This window comes from Ambystoma mexicanum, chromosome 2q, assembly GCF_040938575.1.
Source record: "Ambystoma mexicanum isolate Mex_15411 chromosome 2q, UKY_AmexF1_1, whole genome shotgun sequence".
Taxonomy (NCBI): domain Eukaryota; kingdom Metazoa; phylum Chordata; class Amphibia; order Caudata; family Ambystomatidae; genus Ambystoma; species Ambystoma mexicanum.
The window spans coordinates 1362106300-1362120551 of NC_090924.1; the positions used below are offsets into that span (position 1 = coordinate 1362106300).

Here is a 14252-nt window from a genome sequence, read left to right on the forward strand (position 1 = left end):
AGTGCTTTTACATGAACCCCCACTTTTGCGAGGTGATGAATAGACACATGTATCCTACATGCTGCATCCACTGAATTACTGCCTAACTATTAACTATTGACCTTAGACTGATGAAAGTAAAAACAGCCCTTACTATTGTTGTATGATCAGCCCTTATATGGGTCTGTAGCACTTAGCTGAACCATCACTGCTTCACCAGTCATATGTACACATAGCCTTCACTGTGCCCGCCATATTTAGACTTACCTTCATTGCTTCAAATAATTACATGCATCTTAATCTATTACTGTTACTAGGCTACATTGACCAGCCTAGATGTGCCCTGCGCCCACAATTGCATTTAGCCTATGTGTGTTCTGCACTGACTAGCCTAGATGTGCCCTGTGCCTACAATTGCATTTAGCCTATGCGTGCCCTGCGCCTACAATTGCATTTAGCCTATGCGTGTTCTGCACTGACTAGCCTAGATGTGCCCTGCGCCTACAATTGCATTTAGCCTATGTGTGTTTTGCATTGACTAGCCTAGATGTGCCTTGCGCCCACAATTGCATTTAGCCTATGTGTGTTTTGCATTGACTAGCCTAGATGTGCCCTGCGCCTACAACTGCATTTAGCTTATGCGTGTTTTGCATTGACTAGCCTAGATGTGCCCTGCGCCCACAATTGCATTTAGCCTACGTGTGTTTCCTTTGACTAGCCTAGATGTGCCTTGCGCACATAATTGCATTTAGCTTATGAGTCTTTTGCATTGACTAGCCTAGATGTGTTCTAACTACAACATAGGCTAGGTATAGCACAGACGTCCCGCCCCCCTTCATCTACACTGAGTCAACACTTAGATGTAAGTGTGTCCTCAGCATAGTTTGACAATGACATCTGCCTACTTGACTAAACTAGCCCAGACGGCACTACTTACCTGTGCCATCATAACCATTATGGCCACTGCCATCATAACAAACCCTCCTAAGGATAGAAATCTGAGACTTAGGTCTAGATTGTCTCCTATCTATGAATCTTATAGAAACTTCCCTAACAACGTCAATAATCGAACGACTACCCGGTCTAAGAACCCCTTCTCCACACTAACGCAAACTACTAATACCACGGACAAAACTCCCCCTAAAAATCACACTTCCCGAGATACCCTCTCTCACAAAACCTTGCTTACTGCCAACCCTGACAGTACCCTAATGCTAACAGGGTCCCTCATAAACTCTAGATCAGTGGTAGCCCATGCTACTGAAATTGCAGACATCTTAAATAATGACAATCTCGATTTACTGGCCATAACTGAGACTTGGCTACATGAGGCCGCAGGACCAACTCTCATGTTAGCAGTTCCTGACAACTACCAAATCATTAGAGTGGACCGGCCGAATGCCAGAGGTGGTGGCCTAGCCATCTTCTTCAAAACAACCCACCCTACTAGACTTGCCACCTCAACTCCCTTTACATCCTGTGAAGTACTAACCGCCAAATTGCCCCTCCCCAACAACCGTACTCTAACTATCCATTTGATATATAGACCCCCTGGGCCTCTAGGCACCTTCGATGCCGGCCTAACCAGTCTTCTAGCCGACAACACCAAAGATCACTCCCAAACACTACTGCTGGAAGATTTCAATTTAGGCTTTAATGATACTGACAAGAAACATGCTGAATCTATTGCTGCCTTACTAAATGACCACGGTCTTACGCAAAAAAGTCCTCTCACCAACGCATATCAAAGGAAGGACCCTTGACTGGGTATCCAAACTAAACTGCAACATCAACATTACCGATATCGTCCCACAATCCTGGACAGATCATCACTTAATGAATTTCTCTGCCGCATTAGACCTCCTCAGCCCCAAGCCTAATAATATGGCACTGCCTCTCCCTACCAGAAGTAAGAAGGGCATCACTGCTGAAAAACGTATCCCTCTTCTCCTCCCTGCCATCTCTGGAATGGAAAATAACAACCCTGACGCATTGGTAAATACCTTTCACAATGCTATGACTAAGGCACTGGACACGATTGCTCCTGTCAAACTGTGCAAAGCTAGGCAATTAGCGCACCTAAATGCCTGGTTCACCCCCCAACTCAAATCCTTAAGATCACAAAAAAGGAAACTCCAGTCCATTTGGACGGAATTTGCGAGAATGTACAAAAAAGAAATAACCAAAGCCAAAAAGAACACCTTCAATGACAGGATTGAGAAAGCTAAATCCAACACTAAAGAATTCTCCATCCTCCGCGAACTAGAATCCCCAATTCAAACGGTAGACAATGCCCCAAAGGATAAAGTATGGTGTACTAACATACAAAATGCTCCATCGAATAAAATCCTGTCCTTACAATACAAAATTGCAAAAAAAAAGGCCTCACTACCACTCACTGACCAACAAACTAGTCAACCTTCGCTGACTAGGACAACCATACCCTTTAGATTCAAGACTATCTCCATAATTGAAACAGAAAAAATAATACTCTCCCTCAAACCTTCTAACTGTAAAGGCGACACATGCCCAGCACAGATAATTAAGGATGCAGCTAGATACCTAGCCCCTTTTATCTCCAAGTTGATAAACTCATTTAAAACTAATACAGTACCGGCCAATCTTAAAGAATCCTGGGTTCTACCATTACTTAAAAAACAAACTCTGGACCCCTCTATCCCTACCAATTACAGACCCATCACCACTGTGCCATTTCTACTTAAAAATTTAGATAGAGCTGCTTACATACAAATTCAGGACTATCTAGAAGCCAACCACCTACTTGGCTCACGACAATCGGGCTTCCGCCCTCTCCATGGCACTTAAACAGCGCTGTTAGACCTTAAGACACAAATTGAAGAACTAAAGGATAATGGAAAAATAGCTTTGCTACTCCTACTGGACTTGTCGGCAGCGTTCGACTTGGTGGACCATGTAGTGTTAGAAACCACCTCCAATCTGCCGCCAACTTCACCAAAGATGCTATAGCTTGGGTCCAATCCTTCTTAGCTAACCGGACCATGAGAGTCTTCTCTACTTCAGCCTCTGCCGACCCCATTAAAATAACCTGAGGGGTCCCACAAGGTTCCTGCGTCTCCCCTACTATGTATAATATCTTCACCAAGCCTCTGTTTGACAAGTTGGATAGACTGGGTGTCACCTACACTAATTATGCAGATGACACACAGATCCTCATACCCCTTTCGGGCAACTTCGAGACTGACTCAGCCTTGGTGAACAAAATATACACCCTCATTCAGGCATGGATGGCATACCATGCCCTCTGCCTGAATGACGAAAAAACAGAATTACTAATCTTAGGTTCTGAAGCTAATATCCAAAAACACAGCCCAAACCACACATCCTTCAACATTGATAACAACCCTATCAAGGTGATGTCTGTAGTTAAAACTTTAGGATTCTACTTAGACCGCTCTCTCGCTCTTAAAAAGCAAGACAATTCCCTTGCCTCATCCACAACGTACACTTGCAAACTCATCAGAGCTTCCAGACCATACCTCTCGAGAGCGAGCTGCACCACACCAGCCAACGCTCTTATCATGTCAAGATTAGATTACTGTAATGCCCTGTACTCGGGAGCCAACAAATAAATTACAGACAAAATACAGAGACTGCAGAATAACGCCCTGAGGGCAGCATTGAACATCCCTTACAGAGAGCATATTACCAAATTCAGGAAGGAGGTTAACTGGCTAAAAATAACGGACAGAATTATCCTCAAAACAGCATCCCTCACCTCCAAATGCCTGAATAACCTAGCACCCCCATACCTTATGGATAACATTACTAGGAGAACAGCTACCCGCCCTACGAGATCTGCTAACTCATTTATGTTAGAGATTCCTAGGTTCAAACGCTCGATAGCAGGAGGAAACAGTTTCCCTGTTAAAGCGGCCTAATGTTGGAACAAATTACCAGTTGACCTCAGACTAGGACAACCCTACCCTGTATTCAGACATAAGATACTCAATTGGCTACACACTAACGACACCTAACTGCCGAACTACACTTCTACCTCTCCAGCCCCTACACGACCCTTTGTTCCCTCAAACTACACTGTAGATTGGTTAACTATACACGCATGGTTGTCTGTTCTGTCATATTTGCATGCACCATGGATACACGTTAATGTGGACATGTAAGGTTGTATATACATATCTGTATATGTATGTGTGCATATATTGTTACTCATGATAATGCCTCCTTGACTTACCAAGACCATTGCTTCGTATTTAATGCATCTTGTACCTGTATTTTTGCTCCTACTGCAATCACTGCTCTATGTATTGCTACCTTGTACTGTAACTAAGTTTTAAGATTTCTTGTCTCTGTTGCGCCCGTCTACCTAATGGCTTGGTGCGCATTACCAAACAAATAAACAAAAAATAAACAAACAAACAATGATGATGCGCCTAATTGGATGATCATGTAAGATCATGCATTGGAGCCATTCTATCCTGATAACTTGTACACCTAAACACAGTGCCCATAAGGGGAAGACAATGCTTAAAATGTACTGACTGCTCGGTTAAGAAAAACATCTGTATTTTAGCCTGAACTGAGCAGATGTTTTGAATTCTGCACGATGCATGTTAATGGTTAACTTAAACCTCTTCAGGTTGTCTTTCTCGTATCATTATCCGAAGAAAAGGCAGCTATTAAAGAAACTCAGCATTATCCTAGTGGAACTCCATGCTGTTGAATGCATGTAGCGCCACTCATATACCCCTTCTGCTAAACTAGCTTACATCACCCACTGAGAGCTTACAACTAGCAAATCCACAAAACAGTTACGTTACACAAAAAGATACACAAAATAGTTTGTTTTACTGCTAGAATGTGCAGCACTCCAAAAACAGTAAGATAAACAGTGCTCCTCTGCTTCTCCAAGCTAGGTCTATGCTCAATAAATAGCCACAATACAGGAGAGTAAATAATAAAATTCTTCTCTTCTTCTTAAACTATATCCCTCATCTCTCTTTCTCCCAGATTGTATTCCTCTGTCAGTGCTTCACAATAACCCCTCTCTCTGCCCTTAAATCACACTCCCTCTCCTTTCTTCCAAGTCAGATCTATTTCTGTCTGTCTTTTCCCCTTCTTAACCTTCAATTAACCTTTCTTTGAATCTTCTAATTCTATAGTTTCTGTTACAACCAACTCTGTCACCCAATGACTTTCTCTATTGGTCCTTTCAACAATTTTTCTTTCCAATCTCCCTTCTGCCTCCAATTCAATTTCTTTCTTCAGGATAAACCTGTTCCTTTCCTCGCCAACACCTCTCCCTTCTTAAACTTAAATAATGTTCTATTCTCCAAATGTAACTCTCCCCACACTTTTCCCCCTTTGCCACACAGCTGTACTTTCTGAATAGACTCCTCATCTAGCCTTAATGCATACCAAGCCCTCCTGTAATGGGGCCTCCCAATAACTACAGACTTTCTGCTGGCAGCTCACCCATTGACTCACGAATTCTGTTTTAAAGGCCAAATCCTCACCCCATTGGATGTTGTTCAGTATTATTGGTTGTATCTGGGCTGCAGGTGATGTGGGCAATGTGCCCGGTCATATGGTGTGTCAGAGTCTAGCCTAAGGACATATGAGGGCTGGCAGCTATTTTGAAATTTTCTTTAAATAACTTAGTGGCCGGTTCGGCTTTCTGTGTGTGTATGCTGGCTGCCAAATACACAATAACATATGAGTACTAAGGAGGGGATCTGATGTTGCTTTTGTTATTTTAAAGATGTTTGTTTAATATTTTTAATTGTTCCCACCTATTTGCAGGTCTGTGAATCCACACGAATCCCTGAATCTGGAGTCTGGATCAGTGGCTGTGTGAACCCCACACATGCATAAAAATGATGTTCTGAGCTTTTAGGAGCTTGAACCGCTTAATGTGACTGTCTCGGGACAAAGGGATTCAGACCTCGCCACACTATGTGCAGCCTTCTTCCCTTTGATCACACCTACTGCCACCACATTTTTTTTCCAAATATGTTTGTATTGGTTTTTGTACATGCAAGCTTAACGATACATTTTCAATGTAGCCTCTCACAGCAGGCATGCAAATAAGGCCAAGCAAAATGGGAGAAAAACAGAACAGGAAATAAGGAAAACATGATAACCCAACAACAGGGTGAGTCTCTGGGGGTTAGGGGGAACCGAGGGGGCGCAAGGTCAATGGTGAGGCAGGGGGGAAGCTGATTGTTGTGGTGTGACGGGTTGAGGGGCGAGTCATCCCACTTATTCAGGTGCAGGGCTCCAGCGAGGTGCAGTCCTACCAGGGTTCCGGGGCAGGGGAGGAGGCCAGGCATGGCCTGCAGCTACGTGCTGGTCGCAAGGGTTCGGCTTGTCCTGCCGTCCTCGTTGTATGTTCTTCAGGCCTGTTCCCCCATCCAGCGGAGGTTGGGGGTCTGCCTCGCCAAGCCCGGGTATTTCCGTGTGTAGTCCAGGAAGGGGGACCAGACCTGTTCGAACTTGGAGGTATTGCCGAATCTTAGCGCTGTGATTTTTTTCAGCCGCAACCGTATCCCAGCATTTCGACCATCACATTTGTATAGCTGGGCCCTCAGGATTCTTTCAGAGCCTGGCGAGGGAGATCTTTGCGGCCGTCAGGAGCTGGTTGCATAAGTCCGCAATGCGGCCTGTGAGCGAGAATTGGCCCTCGCCCGTAACTCCTAGGAGGACGATGACTGGATCCCAGGAGATTGTGAGGCCCATTATACCCTTGATTTGTTCTCGGACCGATTTCCAGACTAGGGTGGACATTGGGCAGGACCACAGCAGATGGAACAGCGTGCCCATGTCGGGGCAACCCCTCCAACATTGTGGGGGCATGGCTGGGTCAAATTTGTTCATAGCCTTTGGGGTGCAGTACTATCTGTAACACACCTTGTAGGTGCCCTCTCTGTTTGTCGTGCATCGTGAGCTCTTGTGGGCACGGGACCGGATCTGATTCCATTCCTAAGGATTGATGGTTCTGCCAATGTCTTTTTCCCATTTGAGCATATAGGGTACTTTTTTGGTCGGGTCCGTTCTGTCTAGCAATTTGTATAAGGTCGATATTTTCCCCTTGGAGGGGCTCAGTGTGAGTGTACTCTCTAGGGCGGTTAGATCTATGCTGCCACGTTTCTTGGCCGCTACGCTGGATAGCCAGTGCCTGAGCTGGGCGTATCGGAATCTCTCCGTCTCGGGGATCAGGAATTTGGCTTTACACACCTCGAAGTTCAGCGGAGTCCTGCTCTCAAAGAAGTCTGCCATAGTCCTGAGTCCACCCTCCCGCCATCTGTGGAAGCTATTTGGAGCCATCCCGGGAGAGAAGTCCGGGTTGCCCCAGATTGGGGTGAGCGGGCCCGTCGGGCTCCTGCATTACCAGAGGTGAGACGCTTTCTTCCAGTTTAACACAGTATTCCACGTTGCCGGTAGTGGCCCCGTGCTCCGTGGCATATTGCGTTATTTCATGTGGGGCAGCACTTCGATCGGGGTGGTACTCCAGTCCTCTTCCAGCTTCAACCATCTGGCCCGGTTGGTAGTTGTTTTCCATGCGAAGGCGTGCGAGAGCTGGGCCGCAAGGCAATACCTGGCCACGTCTGGGACCCCCAGGCCACCCATCACAGGACCACAGAGCATGATGTGTCTCGGGATTCGCGTTTTGTTTCCCTCCCGGACATATTTCAAGAAGTATCTTTGCAGTTTTTGCAGGGCTTTCTTGTGAAAGGTTGTAGGGAGAGCCAGGCAGAGGTAGAGCAGCCTCGGGAGAAGGTTCATTTTCAGCACCGTGATGCTGCCGGACCAGGAGATTTCCTACTTACGCCGGCGTCCCAGGTCGTCTCTAAGTTCTCTGATCAGCTGGGGGAAGTTTGCTTTGTAGATGTTCTCGGACTTGGTTGGGATCTGCACTCCCAGGTAGCCTATCTGTGTTTTAGCCCACGGGATAGGAAATGCGGCTTGCAGTCGCTCCTTGATGCTCACTGGCACGTTGACGCCCATGGCAGTAGACTTTGCGATATTTATCGAGAACCCTGAAGCTTCCCTGAACTCCTCTAACTCCTGCCATAGAGCCTGCATGGAACCCTCTGCTTGGGTGAACATGAGCAATATATCGTACGCATAGGCCGTCTTGTAGGATTCTCCCTTGAATTCCAAGCCCTGGATCGCCGGATTGCGCCCGATTCTGCTGGCCAAAGGCTCCATGGAGAGCGCGAATATGAGCGGTGAGAAAGGACATCCTTTGCCTGGTACCTCTATTGATGCAGATTTTTCTTGAACTGGCTCTGTTCAGTCTCAGGTGGGTGGACGGGTGCTGTAATTGGCGAAAGCCCATTTTCTGAAATTTGGACTGAACCCATAGTGGCGTAATGTTTCTTCTATGTAGCTCCAGTCCAACTTATCGAACGCTTTGTGTGCTTCAGGCGAGAGAACCACCAAGGAGGAGCCCATTCTATTCACCTACTTGATGATATCGATTGTTCCTCTGATGTTGTCCTGCGTGTTTCGGCCCGGGATGAACCCCGTCTGATCCGGGTGGATGATGTCTGGGAGGATGGGGACCAATCTGTTGGCCAGAATTTTTGCAAACAGCTTGGCGTTGTTGTTCAGCAGCGTGATGGGTCTGTACAGCGCGCATTGTGCCCGATCCTTGCCTGGCTTCAGAATGAGGACAATGGAGGACTCCTCCATGGAAGGCGTGGTGTGACCCGTCAGCCAACTGCGGCGCCAAAATGTGAGCAAACTTCTTGTAACATTTTGATGAGAACCCGTCTTGCCCAGGGGTAGTGTTTTTCAGGGCTTGCGGATCGTGTCGGATACTTCCTCCATCGTGATTGGCTGCTCCAGAGCTTCCAGCGCCGGGTGTGGTGAGGGCTTTTGGGTGGCGGTTAGGAATCGTGACAGGGCTGGGGCGGCCGTTGAGGGCCCCAACATGATGTTTTCGTGGTGCTGCGTCATTAGGTTGAGTTTCTCTGCCTCTATGTGGTGCAAGGTTCTGGTGTGGTCAGCCAGGCACTGGATCTAGTTCATCGATTGCACTTTCTTCAGCTTGTGCGCTAGGAGGAGGTTTGCTTTGTTGCTATTGAGATAGTAAAATTGTTTGGTGTATGTCAGGGCTCTGGCCGCCTGGTCTGCCTGGTGCATCCCAGCTCCGCTTTCGCTCTTTTGAGGTCTCGACCGGTGGCTTTGGCTGGGTGCTTTTTAAAACTGCTTTCCAACTCTACAACCTTCTTATCCAGGTTGGTTTGGTGCAGCTGGTTTAGCCGGCGGAGTCTTGCTGTGGCATCCATGGCACCCCCGGACCACTGGCTTCATTGCGTCCCAGATGGTCGCCCTGGGAATGTCGGGGGTGGAATTCTTCCTGAAGTAGTTTGTGAGCGTTTCCGCGAGTTCAGTGTTAATGGCTATGTCCGAAAAGATGTGATCTTGGAGTTTCCATGGTCTTTGGTGAGGCTTCGGGAGCCCCTGAGTTCGTAGGTTCAGAGTCACGGGCGCATGGTCTGAGATGGTGATATGCCCTATGTGGATTCCTTCCACGCAGGGTTCCAGGGGGCTTGAGGCTAGCATCAGGTCGATTCTCGAATATCCTTTTTGGACATGTGAAACAAATGTGTAGTCTCTCTGGTTAAGTAATTGTCATGGCCACAGGCCCCAGAACACAAAAACCACACCATCTAGTGATGGGGGCAATGGGTCACTTGACTCACTTATGTCCCTTTGGTACCCATAAACACGGGGGGCCTGGCTGGACTCAGCCCTGGCACCTTTGGCGCCAGACTTATCTAGAGATGTGAGCAGGAACACTTTATTTCAGTGCAGGAGTGCTTTTACTTTGTTTCAGTGCAGGAGTGCTTTTATTTTACAAGAACTTTCCAGGAACTGAAAGCCTTTATTCCAGAGAGCATCCTCATTTGCTGACTCATCGGGTGTGACTCCCTAGGCCTTGTCTTCATGTGCTGACTCAGTGTGGCAGGCAGGCTACACCTGGTGGGCGTGGTTTCAGAAGCTCAGCTATATAAGCTGCTCCATCCTTAAGGCCGGTGCTTTGCGTTACAGTGCACTTGCGTGCAACGTGACGCTCACCGCCGCTTGGACCAGTTTACTTACCTTTTGAAACCAGGCATACACACCTCCAGGAAACCAGTTCTTCATTGCTTCATCTGCAGACTCATCTCCTGATATCCAGTGATCTTGATCCCGATGCCGCAGCACCGCATTCCGCATCCACGAACTCGGTCCCTGTGAAGAAAAAAGACAAGATTAGAATATCCGTCTTAGGGCCGCGACGCATTTCAACCCAGCGCGCCCCCTATTTTACAATTTACCAGCTACTGTACCACTGCAGTTTCGTTCCTCATTCCCTCCGGCTGCCGCCTCAAGCTCTGCAGCTTCTGCCGGGCCGGCAACATCACCTGCAAGGGAAGAAAGCAAAAGAGCAAACATCAAAAGTGGGACGGACAGCAATACAAGACAACAAACTTTACAATACAACAAAAACAGACGAGGAAAGACGAAGACAAACAGGAACACTTACCTGAAGTATAGTGGCTTAGTCACAGCAGGACTGGACTATCACGTGCAAGGGACCAGTGAAGGAACTCGGTCCAGATTATACAAGCGCCCCTGCCAGAGGCAGCAGGATGGAGTGCTCGCCAAAACTAATCAACAGGTGAACTTTCCAGGGACAGCGCATCCCACGGGTACCACGGTTTGGGATAACGGATCTGGTAGGGGATCAGGAGCACAAGCGGTCATACTCACGCCCCCTATTATCCACGCAGGAGCAGTCCCGAGCAGCATCCCTTATTACCACCAGTCACCACATAAGCGCAGAGGGTGAAGTCGGACCAGAGTGACCTCACCCTGGGAGGGCTGCAACCGTGCCCCAACGCCTCTGCAGAGACCAGGTGAGCGTAACAATAATCTCAATATATCTATGGTTTCGGTTTCCCTCAGTAATTCGGCCATTGCTAGGGCGTTAATGAAATCCACCCTAGACCGTGCAAGTGTTTTATCCAGGCTTGGGTCCAGCGGAAAGTTGAAGTCGCCCCCAATCAGTAATTGGCCCCTGGCGAAGGAGGCTATGCCTGGCAGAAGCTTCCAGATGAAAGGGCATTGCTCCTTGTTGGGGCTGTAGATAGCAAGAGGAGTGATCGGCAGTTCGACTAGGAGACCCCTGAGCAGCAGGTATCTGCCCTCTGGATCCTTTTTGGTTGTGACGAGTCAGGGGCAAGTTTCTTCTGATTAGGATATCAACCCCCCTTTTTCTTTTGCTTCGCTGAGGCAAAGAAGTGTTCGGATAACTTCAGAAGTTTATGCGCTTCTCGTCTGGCTTTGACGTGCGTTTCTTGGTGGAAGACGACATCCGAACCGAGTCGGGCTAGTCTGTGTTCCACAAGTTTCCGCTTCCTGGGGGCGTTCAGGGCTAGGACGTTCCAGGTTGTTACGTTAAGGATCTTATCCGGGGTCCACATCTGTGGCCTCTATGAAGTGGTGCTTTGGCGACTCCCCCTGCGTTGTTTCCCCTATGTCCCGCTTGTCCCTCTTCTGCGAACCCCTCCTAGACCCCACCCCAAGACACCACCCCCCCCCTAACTGAGAGAATTTCTGGACCAGCCTTCAGCCGACGGGGCAGGCGAATGGTCCAACGTGCCAAGTCAAAGTGAGGCAACATCGCGTCATGTGTAACGAGTGAAAGTGAAGAGGGTTGCGGTTCAGGACGGCCCAGGTTGTGCCGGTTTGCCAGGCTACCAGGAATCGGTGGGTGGCATAGGGGCACCCGGAGGCACCTGGATTCTGAGGTGATGAGCAACCCTTACTGGGTGAGCCCCCCCAGGGGCAGGGGCCATGATGTTTGTAGCCATCTTGGCTCCTTTGTGGGGCCTCCGCCTATTATGGGAGTCGGGGTTGCCGGAAATCAAGGGGCGACGAATTTCGGGGCCTAGAGGGACATCCTCCAGCTCAGTCATTGTTATTCTTCCTCCTTTTGCCGGGGGGGGGCACGCGTTCTGCGTCGCCTCTCGACACGGGTCTAGGACTTTAGGGGCTCCCGCAGTCCCCACTCTGGGTTCTGAGCAGGCGCGTCGACCCCATCCGGCTCCCCCTCGGGGTTCATGAAGCTTGCCGCTTCTCTGGGAGTGAGGATGTGTCGAGTTTTGCTTTCCCATGCGAAGGACAGGGAAGTGGGAAATCCCCTGCGGTATGGGAGCTTCCTCTCGCAGAGCCATTCGGTTAGTGGCTTCAAGGCTTTCCTCTTCACCAAGGTGACTGCGGCTAGATCTTGGTATAGTGAGATTACAGCGTCCCGGAAGAGTATGCGGGGGTAACCTCTGGACTCGTACATATTTTCTTCTTTGATCTTGTAGAAGTGCACCCTTACTAAGACGTCCGGAGGGGAGGCGTTGCTTTGCCTGGCACTATGTTCTATGCACTGTGTCGAGTTCCAAGGGAGCCCTGTCAGGGAGGGTTAGGATAAAGCGCAGGAGGTCATTAACGTAAGCCCCCAGCTCCTCATCAGGGACTGCTGCAGAGATTCCCCTCGGGCGGATGTTGTGGTGCCTGGATCTGTTCTCGGCATCCCCCTGTTTGAGCTTGAGGGCCTCGCACCTGGCCTCAAGCGCTGCAATTCTGTCCGCCCCCTCGCCTATTTCAAAGTTCTGCTTGAATAGGGTGGTTTCTATTTCTTCATTTCTAGATTCGATTTCCCCCACCAGCTTGTCCAGGGTGGAGATCTTGCTTTTCAGTTCCTCGGTCCCTTTTTGGTATTCTTTGGTGATTGCTGTGAGGAGGTCTTGGAGGTCCCCTTTTGTAACCGCCTGCGCTGTTTGGTCAGGGCTGGGTTCCGCGTGTGCCCCCGAGCTGGGTTCTTCGGGGCGCTCTCCACGTTTGGGTTTCTCTGTCATGGTAGCCGTGAATAGGGAGGTAATGTCCGCTAGTTTCAGGGGTCTGGGGTTCCTGGACATACTGGATTGCAGGTTGCCCTGGTGCTTGGGCAGGGGCCCCGGGCTGGTGGACCTCTGAGCTGTTCCCAAGGTAAGAGGTGCCCAACTGTGCAACTGAGAGGTGGGAACCCTGGCTTCTGCCCGCCTGGGCTGCAGCTACCCCTGATCTCCCGCCCCACGGGTGCAGGACGAGGGCTTAGAGTAGGGTGGGCATCCCAGGCTCCGATTTCAGAGGGTGGTCGTTGTTATGGCCTAGCAGGTGCGGAGTCCGAGAACTTGACAATGTCCACCGAGTAGTGAGGGGTTCAGGGGGATGAGCAGGGCCTCCAGCCCTCCGGGACCAGCGCTCCAATGGGGGGGCTAATGCAGCGCATAGAGCTTCTGAGGCTGTTAGGCGCTTGCCCCAAAGCCTACAGTTGAGGCACAATGGTTGCAGATCTGGTGGGTGTCAGCCGGTTAGAATGCTCTGGGGGAACCGGCTTTCGGAGAAGGCCCCACAAAGGGCCACAGTCTATTGCCGGCGGGTTACGTGGGCCTCAGTGTCCTGGGGTAGAAGAGGGGCATGCTGTGCTGGGCTCGGGCCGCCGGAGAGTGTCACACGCAAATGCAGCAGGGTGCTGTCCTACCTCTGACTTTGTGTCCGATGACAGTGTGGAGAGTGGGTCTAGGGATGACCCCGCCAGAGCAAGTCCCTCGGCAGACGTCGAGGGGTGCCTCAGCACTTCAGACCCAGATCTCGGGTCAATGGGAGCCGCCCCTGAAGGACAGGGGCGGGCTGATGGAGCGGATGGACCCCTGGGAAGATGGAACAGGCAGGCCCCCCGCCGGACGTGGCAGCCGCTCTAGCGGATCCGGCCGGCACCGCTCAATCCGAGAGGAGGGGAGGAACCCCAGGAACAACCGCGGCAGGCCGCAGCTGACAGTATTGGGGCGAGTGCTTCCTCTGCCATGCCTCCACTTCGTTTCTCCCGCTGGCAGTTGCTCCTCACAGCTCGTGCCAGTTCTGGGCCGCAGGATCGGGGCTGACAGTCACCAGGAGCAGGGGGATCCCGTGGCGGATGAGGGGCTGGAGCAGCGAGGGTCGTCACAAGGCATTGACCTCGGAGCGGTGCGTCAGGAGCGCTCGGTCAGCTGAAGGGGTGGCAGGAGTGACTGCAATAGCCAGCTCCCTGTGGAGCAGGCATAGGAGCTACTTCATCGGCATTGCGCCCGCCATCTTGAGTGCGAGGAAGGCGTTGCGGCTCCCGCACAGTCCAGCCGAATTCACAGGATTCTGACGATTCCACGGGTTGTTAGCTGGCCATTGCGTGCCGGAGCCCTTCGGAA

General features: G+C 50.0%; 1 protein-coding gene across 3 annotated transcripts in view; it reads left to right on the forward strand.

Annotated features, from left to right (window-relative positions):
- ANO10 (anoctamin 10) overlaps window positions 1-14252 on the forward strand; it is a 1555753-nt gene that overhangs the window by 233413 nt on the left and 1308088 nt on the right. The gene's annotated exons all lie outside the window — the stretch shown is intronic.